The following is a 13,022-nucleotide window of genomic DNA, read 5'->3' as shown; positions in this document are numbered from 1 at the left end:
TCATGAGGAATTAGCTGAAATTTCAAGTTAACCAGCAGTGGTGCCCAGTAGCGTAACAGGAGCTGGTTAGGCACCAAACTAAATTCCTATGATCCCTTAGGTTTCTCCATGCTTAGAACAGTATATTTATGAAAGAATTCCATACCATCATGATAAATATTCCAAATACCCATGGATGTGTGGGCATTTAAGACTCAGTAAAGGAGTAAGAATTGAGCAAAGGGGTTTGTGATGCATTTTCTGCTCTCCAGCCCAGGCTCTTTCTGCCTGAAGCCACTTGAGCCGCTGAATTTCCAAGACATCCTTTCCCCAATTCCTGCCTCAGTTTCTGTGTGCAGTGAGTGCTTTCTCAAGAGTTCTTGCACAAATTTTAGTGCATAATTGAGTCAGTACTGCCACAGACTTCACTGGCATTAGACTTAATTAGTGCCAGCCTCATTAAGGGGAAAAAGCCTGTCTGGGGGTGTTTGTCAGTGGCTGATCTGCTCTGTCAAGGGGAGTTACAGTTAACCTTTAACTGGTTTGGATGGCAGCTAAAAGGTGCTTCCATCCTCTTCAGCTTCCATCAGGCCTGGTTAAGGGTCAGCATCTTGCTTCTGGCACTGGGATCCTGCCAGGGCACTCTTGTTTTCCCTGGAGCTCCCCGACCCAAGGTCCGATTTCCAAGCTGTACTCTTAAAAGACAACCAGAAAGCAAATAAAATCAAGAAAATGCAGATTCCATCTTAAAAACAACCACATAGGAGAGCACACATTTAGGAAAGAACAAATTCCTCTGTGCACTCTTCATTAGTGAGGCCTGGATTTAATTGGAGTCCTTAAACCAAAAGCCCTGGTGGCTTCTTTACTCCGGTGTCGCTTTCAGTCCCGACGCAGCCGATTGTCGAAAAATCTGCTCGTTAGGAAGAAGCTCAGCCCCTCGTTTCCTCCTGTACTTTTCTCTTTTGGGGGTCTGTTTTTAGGATATATTAAACATCGAATTCAAATAATGTGCTCCCTGGGCTGGGATTTGTCAGAGTTCAGCATCTCCTGCCTCCAAATTCTTGCCTCTGAAGCAGCAGCTGGATCAAAGCTCAGCTTTAGCAGCACTGGGCAGGTGGAAGAGAGTGAGAAAAGGGATGCTGGAAGGAGACCTGGTGGGTAGCAGAGCCTGTTTTATCCCCTGAAGATTTTGGAGCCATGGAAAGCCTTTGGACTCAAGATCCCCAGTGAAAATGATCACAGAAGCTACTTCCAAAGCCAACTGGACTTTTAAAATCAGGAGTGTCATCCACATGGCTACAGCAGCATCTGAGGTAGAAACTCCATCCTGGAGCTCAGCAGATCCAAAGGCAGGTTATGAAGTTCGTGTCTGGCTCTAAAATTAGCGCAGGTTTGGGTTTTTCAGCTGGTGAGCAGCAATTTAAGGCTGTAGGGGACTCTGGAAGGCATAAAAATCAGTGTAGCCGTGGGCAAGTGTGAAGTGTTTTCCTTTCTCAGGATTTTATATCTTTCATGTTGTTAGAGCAGTGTGATAAATAATGGGATTGTTGATATGTTGTTACCTGGTTTTGTAAGGTTTTAACTGAACTCTTTCTAACTAATTTCAGACTCATTTATGAGTGGCATTGTGATACATTTCTTTATTTTGGTAAGCTGCATCTTGATGGATTAAAACCCAAATAATTTTGCCTTTTCTCAGTGATACCCACTCATGGTGGAAAAAACCACCCATTTTTTGGGATCATTTATCAATGAATTGGTGCTGAGATTTTCTTGGAACCGCCACACAGGGGAAATGAAAAGCAATGACACAATTTACAAACAAGAGTAATTTCAGCTGTTTATACACAATTACAGCTCTGCTCCCCAAGGAAACTGCTGAAGGAGCATTGTAAGTTTAAGAACAGCTTTATTTTTATAAACACTTCTTTTAATTGCTGAGCTGAAGTTGTGTTTATTACTGAAAATTCCCAAGGCTTTCTGCAAACAGTGCAATCTCCTTCACTCAGGCTCGATTTAGTTATGTATTTTCATCCTCCTGGTTATGCTCTGTTTTTCTCATCTCTTCTTAAACTCATTTAGTCTCCAAGTTTCCATATATTATGGAAACTATCCCTGTTTTCCTGAGACTCATTCCAGCTTTCTAAGTGAACAATACTAAAAGTTAACAGAAGACTTTGTTCTTAAACACCATCCTCGTATAAGGCTTCGAAGTGTTACAGAAATATTCCTAATTAGTCAGTGTAAACCTTGTCTGAAGTATCTTAATGTTGATTTTCCAGATTAATAAAAGGAGCAGAGAGGGATTTACCTCATTTATGTGTAGCACTGAAGGCTGTATTTTATAACCTGACTTACTTCACCTTTCTTGGATATCATGGAATGGTTTGGGTGGGAAGGGAATTTAAAGTTTATCCCATCCCAACCCCCTGTCATGGGCAGGGACACCTTCCACTATCCCAGGTTGCTCCAACCTGGCCTTGGACACTTCCAAGGATCCAGGGGCTGCCACAGCTTCTCTGGGAATTCCATTCCAGCTGCTCCGAAGCCTGCCAGCCAGGAATTCCTTCCTTTGGGAAGGTTCCTGCCTTCTCTGTCTTCCTTTTGCCTGAAGGGTACAAGAGGACTGAGCTTCATTCCACCTTTCCATGATCCCCACTCCTCTTCTGGTTTTGTCACTCCTCCAGAATCCCAGTTTCTCAGCCAAGGATTAACCTGTATCCCACTTTGGGAAGGAGGAGGAGGATAATCCAGTTCACCTTGCAGTGCCACCTCCACTGCCAGAGGAGGATCCCTGGATACACCTGATCCAACCAGCACTGAGTGAATGCAAAAGGATGGACTCCCCTGGCTCAGCCCTCCATGTCTTCAATTCCCTTTGGAACCTTTCCCAATGGATTCAGTAGGATTGTGACCTATTTTTGCTATTGCTGCCTTGAAAGATTCAAATTGCGCTCCGTGAGTACTCTGGAGCTGGTTTATAGTCACTACAAAAAGCAGATGTGGAGGGGGAGACAGCAGCTGGGATGTGCTTTTCTTCCTCAGTCCTATTCTGCTGTCCCCAGTAGGGATTTTAGGGAGAAGCTGAATGTAACTCCTGCCTGTGGTTGGGTGAGAATATAGGACAAGCCCAACTATTCATTTTGGGACCAGTGAGAATTTCTTAAAGCTCAACTGACCTGAAAAATGAGCATTTCTTTGGTTTTTACTTCTTCTCCCCAGTCTCTCTAATCCTTTCAGCACATGCGGAAATGGATTTCGTGCAAAACTCTCATGGCACAATGACCTGTCCTGTGATTCCCACCAAACACTCATTACCCTTCTGTGTGAAACCCATTTCCCTAAATTCTCCCATTCTAACATCTTGATTTCCGAGTGCCTGTCCCACTTTCCTTTCTTTGCCATTAACAGGAATTTCTGAATACATCTCCTTGCAACAAATTAAACGAGGTTACAGCTTGGTGGCCCACCCGCACAAGAGTCTGAGCTCGGCTTTGTGTCTTCAATCTTTGAACTTTGGCTTTGTCCTTTTGGTTGTTGTTCTCTGAATGCTCTGGCACGAGGACAAAATTAAAAAGCACTTTAGCTGCTGCTGAATGGTGGGTGATGCTGAACCCTGGTCTTGAAATGGAAATTAAAGCCCCATCTTTTTTACATTCCTTTTCTTAAGCAACAGGATATTGATCTGCTGGGTTGAAGTCTTTAAAAGAGCCGCTCTGTTATCTTTCTTCCCGGTTTATTTTTCTGGAGGAGCACGTTTCAGTTATCTCTGCATTCAGCGGCCTGAAAGAACGTGGAGATCAGATTTAGGTTATTAGAGGGATAAATCTTGTGCTTCATTCGCTGCTTTCTTATCCCGCCTCGTGCTGCCGATGAAAGCGGCGGGATCTGAGGCCCAGCTTTGTCTGGAAGTTTTTTAGCTGTGGGAAGGGTTCCTGTTAAATGCCTATTTGAGATTAAAGTCAGATGCATCAAAACCATTGATGTGTTAAGCCTGAGCGAGCTGAGTTCCTATTTTGAGTTTCAACGTGTCGTAGTGCAGTTGGACACGGATCTTTGTAGGGGCACTGTCCCAACTCTTCCATGCGGTCGTATCCTGGGAGCTGCTGCACAAGAGCCGAGCTTGGACCCGTTTTGTGAGTGGTGGTGGCTTTGTAGTGGCTGTTCTCAGCAGCAAGCCCCAGCTCTGGGCAGTAGTATCTGTGTAGTAGGGATTGTGTAAATGCTCACTGCTGGCAGCACATTCCAATCCGCCTCGCTTCAGCTCTGTCCTTTCTTCCCAACACCAGAGACTTCAGGAAAGATTAAAAATTGGCTCTTCTACACTCAGTGCCTCACACAGAACTCTTGAGAGCCTTCTGCAGCACGAGAGGAAAATCCAACTCCTCGAGGTCAGGCGGAGGGGGAGGCACTGCAGCGTCCTGGGGTTGCTCCACGATCCCGTCGCAGCGTTCCGTCATTCCCGGGTGCTCTGCCAGAGCATATGGATCTCCATATGGACACTTGCTGGGGCTCTGCCACCTGTAGTCAGGCTGGGCTTTGCCCAGGAGATGAAGCAAAGGGAGTGCAGCAGTGAAATCAGGAACCACTCCAGTTTTATGGGGCTTGCTGTTGTCACAGCAATTACTGGAACAACCAAAAAACAATAAACAAATGGATTTAATGAGCGTTTCAGTAATCCAGGAACAAGTGGTTCCAACACCTCATTACTGGGGTGAGAAGGGCTCTACATGTCCTTGTCTCCAGAAATACAAAATGATTTGTTTTGATACAGCTTTGGGGAGAAAAATGGAATTCAACAACTTGGTTGTCATTAAAAGCATTGCTGCTGAGTGATTTAAATGTGTCTTCATCTCCCAGAAATAATGATGTACCAATTAATAGTTAATGATTAATAGTAGCTGGTTTGAATTTTAAAAAAGCACGGAAAATGCATCCTATGAATGGTTTGCCATAGATTGATTCTGTTAAGGTGGGGTTTTTTACAACACAAATATAATAGCTAAATTTACATTTCTTTGCTCTTTTTCAAGCAGCTCTGTTACTGCTTTGGATATTCTGTATGAGCTGGATCCTGTATTAGTAGGAATTTTCTAAAAAAGAAATATAAATATGTAACTTTTAACAGTTTGGGGGGGGGGGTTTTAAAGCAACATCATGTGGGATTTTGCAATAATCTGTCATTTGGGCACTGGTTTATATTTTTTAGGCGTTGTTCTGGTGTCAGGATTGCAGTGAGAGGTGTGCGATATTTTATAATCCAAGGGAAGCAGCACCAGACATCTGAAGTTCTGGTTTTTCCAGGAGTTTTTGAGGTGGATTTAAATCATGCCAGTTGTGTGCATCAGAGACACTTTTAATGAATATTGGATGGTGTTCAGGCTGGAAATGATGGATTTAAGGAGTTGGATGTAACAGATAACAACTTGAGGACAAATCAGAAGAGATTCACTTTGTCTACACAAGGATGTTGCTGAGGGCCTTTCTTCCCAAGTAACTCCATGTGGAATGGGAGAATTCAAATGTGTGCATTTACTTTGGTACCTCCTATTTTATTTAGAAGTTTTCCTGCTCAGTTCCAGCTAGAACAGTTTCAGTCATGTACTGAAAATTCAGCATTTTTAGCTAATCAAGACGTTTTTTACAGCTCAATGTCCTCAAGGTCTTGGGCATCTGTATTTAATTTTCTATCGGTTGGGGGGAAAAAGAGAAGTCCCATAAAATTAACTTTTTTTGGTTCTTTTTCCACTCAGTGTATCAAATATACACTGGAACTGATGGCCCTTCCAACCCAGACCATTCTGGGATTCCCTGAATTATGCATTTATCCCCTTTTTTAATGTTCCCCTTTCCTGGGAATTCACTGAGCATGGAGAGGGGAGGTTTTAATGCCCCATCCAGCTTTGACATCCTGGGCCATGGAACTGCAGCAAAGGAGCAAATCGTTCCAGTCCCAGGAAGAATTCAGAAGTGAATTCACATCCCAGAAGTGAATGTGAGGAAAACGAGCCCGGTGTCCCTGAGGGAGGTGCTGGCTGTGGTGATTCCCTAAATTCCACGTGTGTCCAGCAGCACAGAGCGAAGCCATTAAATCCAGGCAGTTCCCTGCACTCCTGGCGTGCCACCAGATCCGTTCCTAATGGATTGCTGTGGCTTTAATAAAGCCCAGTCTCACGGAACTTGTTTTCTCTGGGAAAAGCTCTTCCCAGGGACCTGACAGATCACCTCTGCCGTGCTTCCCGACGTCCTGGCTCTCTAATTCCTCTCCCTAACGAGTTCTGTGCTGCACGATAAAATATTCATGTTCCAATAGGTTCTAAACTAATTATCTGCAGCCGGCACTTGCCTGAGCAGTCATTTGCTGTTAGCTTGGCTCAAGTTAATGGCTTGTATTTCAGTACAAATAGTCCCTCCTGGCTGTTTCCTGTCACTGATTCTTATCCTAAATGGAATTTCCATATGTGTCTGGAGCTAATTCTTGTGACATCCAAAGGAGCTTTCTCCTCCTGCGCCCAGGAAGAGGAGGAGGATGTGTTGTAGATGATATTTTATGTATTATGCAGTTGCTGCAACTGCGTTTTCCTCAGAAGCGAATGTCTGTGGGTCTGATCGCTCCACGCTGGGCTGTTGTACTCAGAGCTTCCCTACACCTCGTGCATTTTTATCAGCTCTAAAATACGAGTTGTTCTGCAGACAGGGACTATTCTGGTCAGGTATTGAAGTTAAACAGCAGAAAAAAGGAAGAAAATGATCTATCACGGGAAAACACAGAGGTAAAATAACTTCAGTGTTCATCTGGAGGTATCACATTAAATTTGAGCATCATCAGAAAATCCTCGTGATGTTGATTTGGAGCTTAAAAGTGCTCTTAATATGATAAAGGCTGAATAAAATTGCACTGGGTTCCAAAAAGGCTAAAAACACCTTGAATTTTCATTCTTCTGCCTGTGGTAATGCAGGTTTTTTCTCCCTCCTTTCTCAGAGACAAGCATGTATTTAAAATATTGACAGATCTTAATCTTTTAATGTTGCCATATGTCCACTTAGAGTAAAAATGTAAATACTTCCATACTCGAAATGTATGGCAGGGATTTTGACTAATCACACGTCCGTATGCCTAATTGTTACTGGGATCAAGGCCTGCAAGTGCTAACATGGAAATAAATTAGAAATCTTTATTTTTCCTTTTTTTTTTTTTTTTAAATTCATATTTATAGCAACTAATTTAAACAGCTTGCAGGGAAAAAATCTGCTGAAGTTTCTGCTAATTTTTTCCCACATTAGTCCTAATGGGATGTTGTATCTGCCATGTCTGAGAAATTCATTTAGACATAAAATTTAGTAGAGATTTGTGTTACAGAAGTGGAGAGAGACTCTTGCTGTGGGTGTTTATTTGATACCTGAAGAGATGATTCTCTTTTCAGTTAAGCTAATTCAGACTTTGTGCAATCCAGGGGATGTTTTCCAGCTCCTCATGGACCCCATGTGGGTGCACCCTTGGAGAGCTGTTGGGAGCAGAAGGGATTCACCCAAGATCTGTTGGAAAAGAAACTTCTCCAAAATCCCTGATGTTGCCGAATGGGCAGAGCCTCTCCCCAGCCTGCACAGGTCACTCCACCTCATCCCAGATCCGTTCATTTTCCCATTACTCTGGGTTATTGATTGTGGACTTTCACCACGAACCCAAGCTCATGAGTCTGGTGAGCATCTTCTGGTTTCTGCCTCTGCAAAGCCCCTCTAAGGTCTCCCCTTGGTGAGGTTCCATCTTTAGGTCAACAGAACTTTGCAGATGACACCAAGCTGGGTGGGAGTGTGGATCTGCTGGAGAGTGCAGAAGGATCGGGACAGGCTGGACCCATGGGCTGGGAACAATTGGATGAGGTTCACCAAGGCCAAGCGTTGTGTCCTTGGTCAAAACAACCCCATGGAGCACCACAGGCTGGGGCAGAGGGCCTGGAAAGCTGGAAAAGGCCCTGGGGGTGCTGGTGGCACTGGCTGGACATGAGCCCAGGTGTGCTCAGATGGGCAAGAGGCCGATGGCACCTGGATTTTACCAGGAATAGAGTGGCCAGCAGGATTAGGGAAGTGATTCTGCCCCTGTGCTGGGCACTGCTGAGGCCACACCTCGGGTGCTGTGTCCGGTTCTGGGCTCCTCAGCTCAGGAAGGACATGGAGGGGCTGGAGCGTGTCCAGGGCAGGGAACGGAGCTGGGAAGGGGCTGGAGTGGCTGAGGGAGCTGGGAAAGGGGCTCAGGCTGGAGCAAAGGAGGCTCCGGGGGGACCTTGTGGCTCTGCACAAGTCCCTGACAGGAGGGGGCAGCCGGGGGGGTCGGGCTCTGCTGCCAGGGAACAGGGACAGGAGAGAGGGAACGGCCTCAGGCTGGGCCAGGGGAGGGGCAGGGTGGATATTGGGAAAATTCCTCCATGGAAAGGGTGATTAAACATTGGCAGGGGCTGCCCAGGGCAGGGGTGGAGTCCCCATGCCTGGAGGTGTCCAAGGAAGGCCTGGATGTGGCACGTGGGGACAAGGTGGGGATTGGTCACAGGTTGGACTTGATGGTCTCACAGGTATTTTCCAACGATCACTGTTTCATATTGATGCTAAATTTTGCACATCCTCAGTATTTTATGGAATTAAGGAGTCTTTAAATGAAACCCATTCTTCCAGCAGTGCAGATCGGTGCACATGGGATTTGTTTCTTTTCCTCCTTGACTCCATTATCCAAATAATCCTTGTATCTGCAGAGTGTGAATATCCAGGAAGGCTTTAAGTGCTGAGACTTGAATCTCTCCTGCAGGGAAGCAGAGGAACGATCCTTTAGTGTGGGACTTGAGGGAATACAAGTTTTTTTCCTGTGTTATTTGTATTCTCGAATGCAATTGTTTTATAAATCCATCATTTACTTGTGCTCTTCCTGAACTGCTCGTCCCTCTCTGAGTAGTGCTGAAGAAATAATTTTCTGCTACATGAAGGATGTCTGATAGGAGGTAGAAATTGATATCTTGATCCTGGCTGTGCTTCCAGGTACGTATCAGTGATAATTTCTTCAATATCCTCTTGATTTGGGGAAAAAATAACCCCGTCTCCTCAGAAGTGAGTGGAATGAATGTTATCTTACCACGAGATGAATGTAGATTTAAAATTCACTCGATAGCAGCTCTATTGTGGTTTTAGCTTGATTTTCTAGGAAATGAGTCCCATCCTAAAGGAAATGAGCCCTTTAGGTTGTTCTGTCCATCCCTCCCCATTAATGGGATCGATATCGGCCAAATCTGCAAGGAGCAGGAGGTGCAAAGACGTGCAGTTCCAGGGGAAGAGAACTGTGAATGTAAACAGCTGCAAGAGGAGAAAAACCAGGGGAAAACGAAGAACATTTGGCCCCTGTGGCTGGCAGAAGCCACTGGCCAAGGATGAGAGACAGAGCCTCAAACCACCCCTGTTTGGTGGTGTCTCCTGGGCAAACATCATAGGAATATTTGGAGATTTATGGATATTGCAGTGTGGGAAGCTGAAGGGACAAAGGCAGCACGTCTGCTTCTCCAAGTGCTGATCCTTCAATGGTTTTTTTGGGAACTGGAAGTGCAAATAGCATTTATTTATTTCATTCCCAGGCATCTTTATTACAGACTTTGGGCTTGATTTTTGTGTTCAACATCCTCCACTGTGCTCAAATTGAAAACAAGAGGTACAAGAGTTCATCCTGTCTGGAAACAGTGGAAGTTTATTTTTCTCAGCTTGGAATTGAGTCCCTCATGGACACTTCCTTCTCCCAGATCCATGACTCTTCATTCAGTGTAGTTACATATCAAAATCAACTCCAACTTCTTGGTAATTTTGCTTCAGATATCTTGATAACAGGAGGTGTTAATGTGAACATCCCAAAGTGTTAACATGCTCAGCATCCTGGTGTTCTCGCAAAGACAGAAGCATCCTGGGGACTTGCAGCACCTCTGGAATGGGCATCACTGGAATATTTGGTGGACAACAGTGAGATTTTCTTGTTGCTTTGAGGAGAATTGAATGTGGAGTGTGAGCGGGACAAAGAGTGAATGAGCACAGGTTGGTGTTGAGGTGAATTCGCTCTGGTGAGAGGCACTGAGCTCATTTGTGTCCTGCTGGCTGTGCAAATGTAATTAATGGACACTTGGGTAACGTGGTCTAGGCTTGACCTAGGTCCTCCTAGGAGTTCTTCCACCTCTGGGTAGGTTTAGCTCAGTGGTGGAGTCAGCCACATACACCTATTATTGAACATTTCTAGGAATGGTCACTCCACCACTGCCCTGGACAGTCTGTTCCAATGCTTTACAGCCCTCTCCATGAAAAAAAAATCCCTAATATCCAACCTAAACCTCCTCTGGCACAGCTTGAGGCTGTTTCCCCTCATCCTGTCACTTGTTTCTTGGGAGAGGAGCCTGACCCCCACCTGGCTCCACCCTCCTTTTACACTTCAAGTGAATATTTATTTAATATTTATTTGGCTCCTTCTTATGTGAGGGAAAACATTGGCTGCACTGGAGCATTTCTGTGAAGGGCTTAAGAGGAAGAAAAAGAGAATTAAACCCAAGTCCTGAGTTGAACTAAAACAATCCTGAATCAGGAAATATCTTGGAAAAGAAGAGCTGTATTTGCACCAAAGTTTAAAGGATTTCAGGAAGAAAATAAAAGCTTAGCATGCCATTAATTGTTACAGCTCTTAATAAGGGGTTTAACTCTAATTCCTTGACTCATCCCTCTTTTTATTTTTTCCTTTTTTAAGATTTTGCTCCCTGGTCTCCCATGGCCTCACCAAATACCTTCCTAATTAAATTTGATAATAGAGAATTATTAGCCAGGCGTGTGGTTCTGCTGGGAGAGAGGATGGTTGAGGCTGATGAGAAAGAAAAAAAATTCCTGAATTTCAGTTGAACTTCCCAAAACTCTGACCTGAAACTGTGGAAGAGGAGCCAGCGAGGCTCCAGCAGGCAAGAGTTAAATGTGAAGTTTGATCTCCTCTTTTCCAGGGAGCGTTTTGGAGGCATAAATAGGAATAAAAAGGGCTGACTTTATTCTGAGAGCCCTTAAAGAAAAGTAAGCTTTGTGCACCAAGTTTTTAAGAAAGGATATCAATTTGGTACCATTGTGACTGAGTATTCTCCGGGAACATCTGTAAACTGTTGAGTTTAATTGCCCTGCAGCTGCCTCTGGTTGGAGCTTGGGGGGGAATTTTGTTTCCTTTTACTCAGTCTCTCATTTCCCTTTCTCTGTGCTCTCCTGGTGTCATTTGTTCTTTTTTTGTTTTTTTTTCATGTTAAAAAATAAATAATAATACAAACACAGCTCCTTCAAAGAGCCCTGAAGAGAAGAGGGCTTGGCTGGAGGAGCATCTCTTGCTGCTGGAGCATCAATGGGCTCCAGCTGCTCCCATCCAGGAGAAGGAGGCTGGGAGTGAAAGGTTTGGGGCAACTTGGTTTCTTGGATTTGTTTGCTTTACATTCTGATTTTTTCCCCCATTTTTAGATTATTTTCCGGGTTGTTTTTGTTGTTTACCAAGTTAACAGGCAGCGCTGGATGGTTCTTGGAGTGGAGCTCAGCTCAGAATGGCAAGAACAGGAAGGACAAGACTTTTCAGGTGGTTTTTTTTTGTCCAGCTGAGCTGTGAATACAGCAGTGGGGTTTTTGTGATTTTTCTCTCCTCAGAGTCACTTGAAAATAATACAAAGGATGAGTTTGGGTGTTGTTTTCTTACGGAATCACTGTTGTCATCCGCAGAGGAGACAGAATTAGGTGACAGCAAGGGGCTACAAAAGTGCAACTGGGGCCTTAAATTTACCTTTATTTTTGTTATTAATGAGAGCTGGAGAGGGACTGGGGACAGGGGTTGGAGGAACAGGACACAGGGAATGGCTTCCACTGCCAGAGGGCAGGGCTGGATGGGAGATTGGGAATTGGGAATTGCTGGCTGGGAGGGTGGGGAGGGGCTGGAATGGAATTCCCAGAGCAGCTGGGGCTGCCCCTGGATCCCTGGAATGTCCAAGGCCAGGTTGGACATTGGGGCTGGGAGCAACCTGAGACAGTGGGAGGTGTCCCTGCCTATGGCAGGGGGTGGCATTGGATGATCTTTAAGGTCCCTTGCCACCCAAACCATTCCGGGATTCAGTCAATCCTGTGATTATTATTTTCTCCCCAAAGCAACTGATCATTTTTCCTGCCTCCTAAATACCTAATTATTCAATTTTACCATTTGTTGAACTTAGAACGTTAAAACTGGCTCTGCAGATTCAGAATGGTTCCTTTCTTTTCCTCTTCCAAGATAAAGATGCACTTTATATTGAAAAAGGCCTCAGTGGTTTAACTCTATTAACACTTAAATCATAGAACCTGCCCAGATTTTGCAAAACCTGAATCAGCAAGTTTAGAAAAGAGCAGCAATAATTTCCAAAAAAAATATTTTTAGAGGGGGTGGATGGAGGGAATCACAGCATCACTGGAAAAGCTCTGCAGAGAGGGAGCCAAATATGTATTTACATCTAATATTAAATAAAGGCGTGTTAAAAACTCAAGAACATTTGATGGAACATCTGGCAAAGTGTGTGGCATTGTTAAAAAATATTTGAAACAGCCAAAATATTTTCTGTTACAAAATGAAAACAAACTTCTGTGCGTCTGGGGCTGGGATATAATTGCATCCAGAGCAGAATATATTATTTTCTAAAATCCTGTTAACTGCCTTCCCTGCTGGAGATTGATATTTCCAATTAGAATTCCAGCATTTGGAACTCTGCCTGCGTCACCGAATCCAGCTCCTGCCTGTTCCTTAGGCAGGGAGACCCTTCAGTCCTGCTTGGAAACCTGTCAGACCCCACAGGGACAGCAGTGGCCGGGCTGTGGGACCTCCCAATTCCGTGGGAAGGATAATCCCGGCCCGTGCCGCTCCTGTTGGGAAAAGCCGGTTTCTAATTCCCGTTAATGACCCGTTTCCTTACCAGCTTGTTCCTGTGCCAGGAAGGATTAAGCTGTTTGTGAGGAGCAGCTGGGGCTTTTTCTTTGGGAGCTGTGGGATA

General features: G+C 44.6%; 1 protein-coding gene across 2 annotated transcripts in view; it reads left to right on the top strand.

Moving 5' to 3' along the window:
* EXOC4 (exocyst complex component 4) overlaps positions 1-13,022 on the top strand; it is a 285,356-nt gene that overhangs the window by 104,473 nt on the left and 167,861 nt on the right. The window lies entirely within an intron of this gene.

Source organism: Corvus cornix, chromosome 1A (genome assembly GCF_000738735.6).
Source record: "Corvus cornix cornix isolate S_Up_H32 chromosome 1A, ASM73873v5, whole genome shotgun sequence".
Lineage (NCBI taxonomy): Eukaryota > Metazoa > Chordata > Aves > Passeriformes > Corvidae > Corvus > Corvus cornix.
The sequence above is the reverse complement of the archived record's forward strand: the minus strand, read 5'-3'. Positions and strand labels throughout refer to the sequence as shown.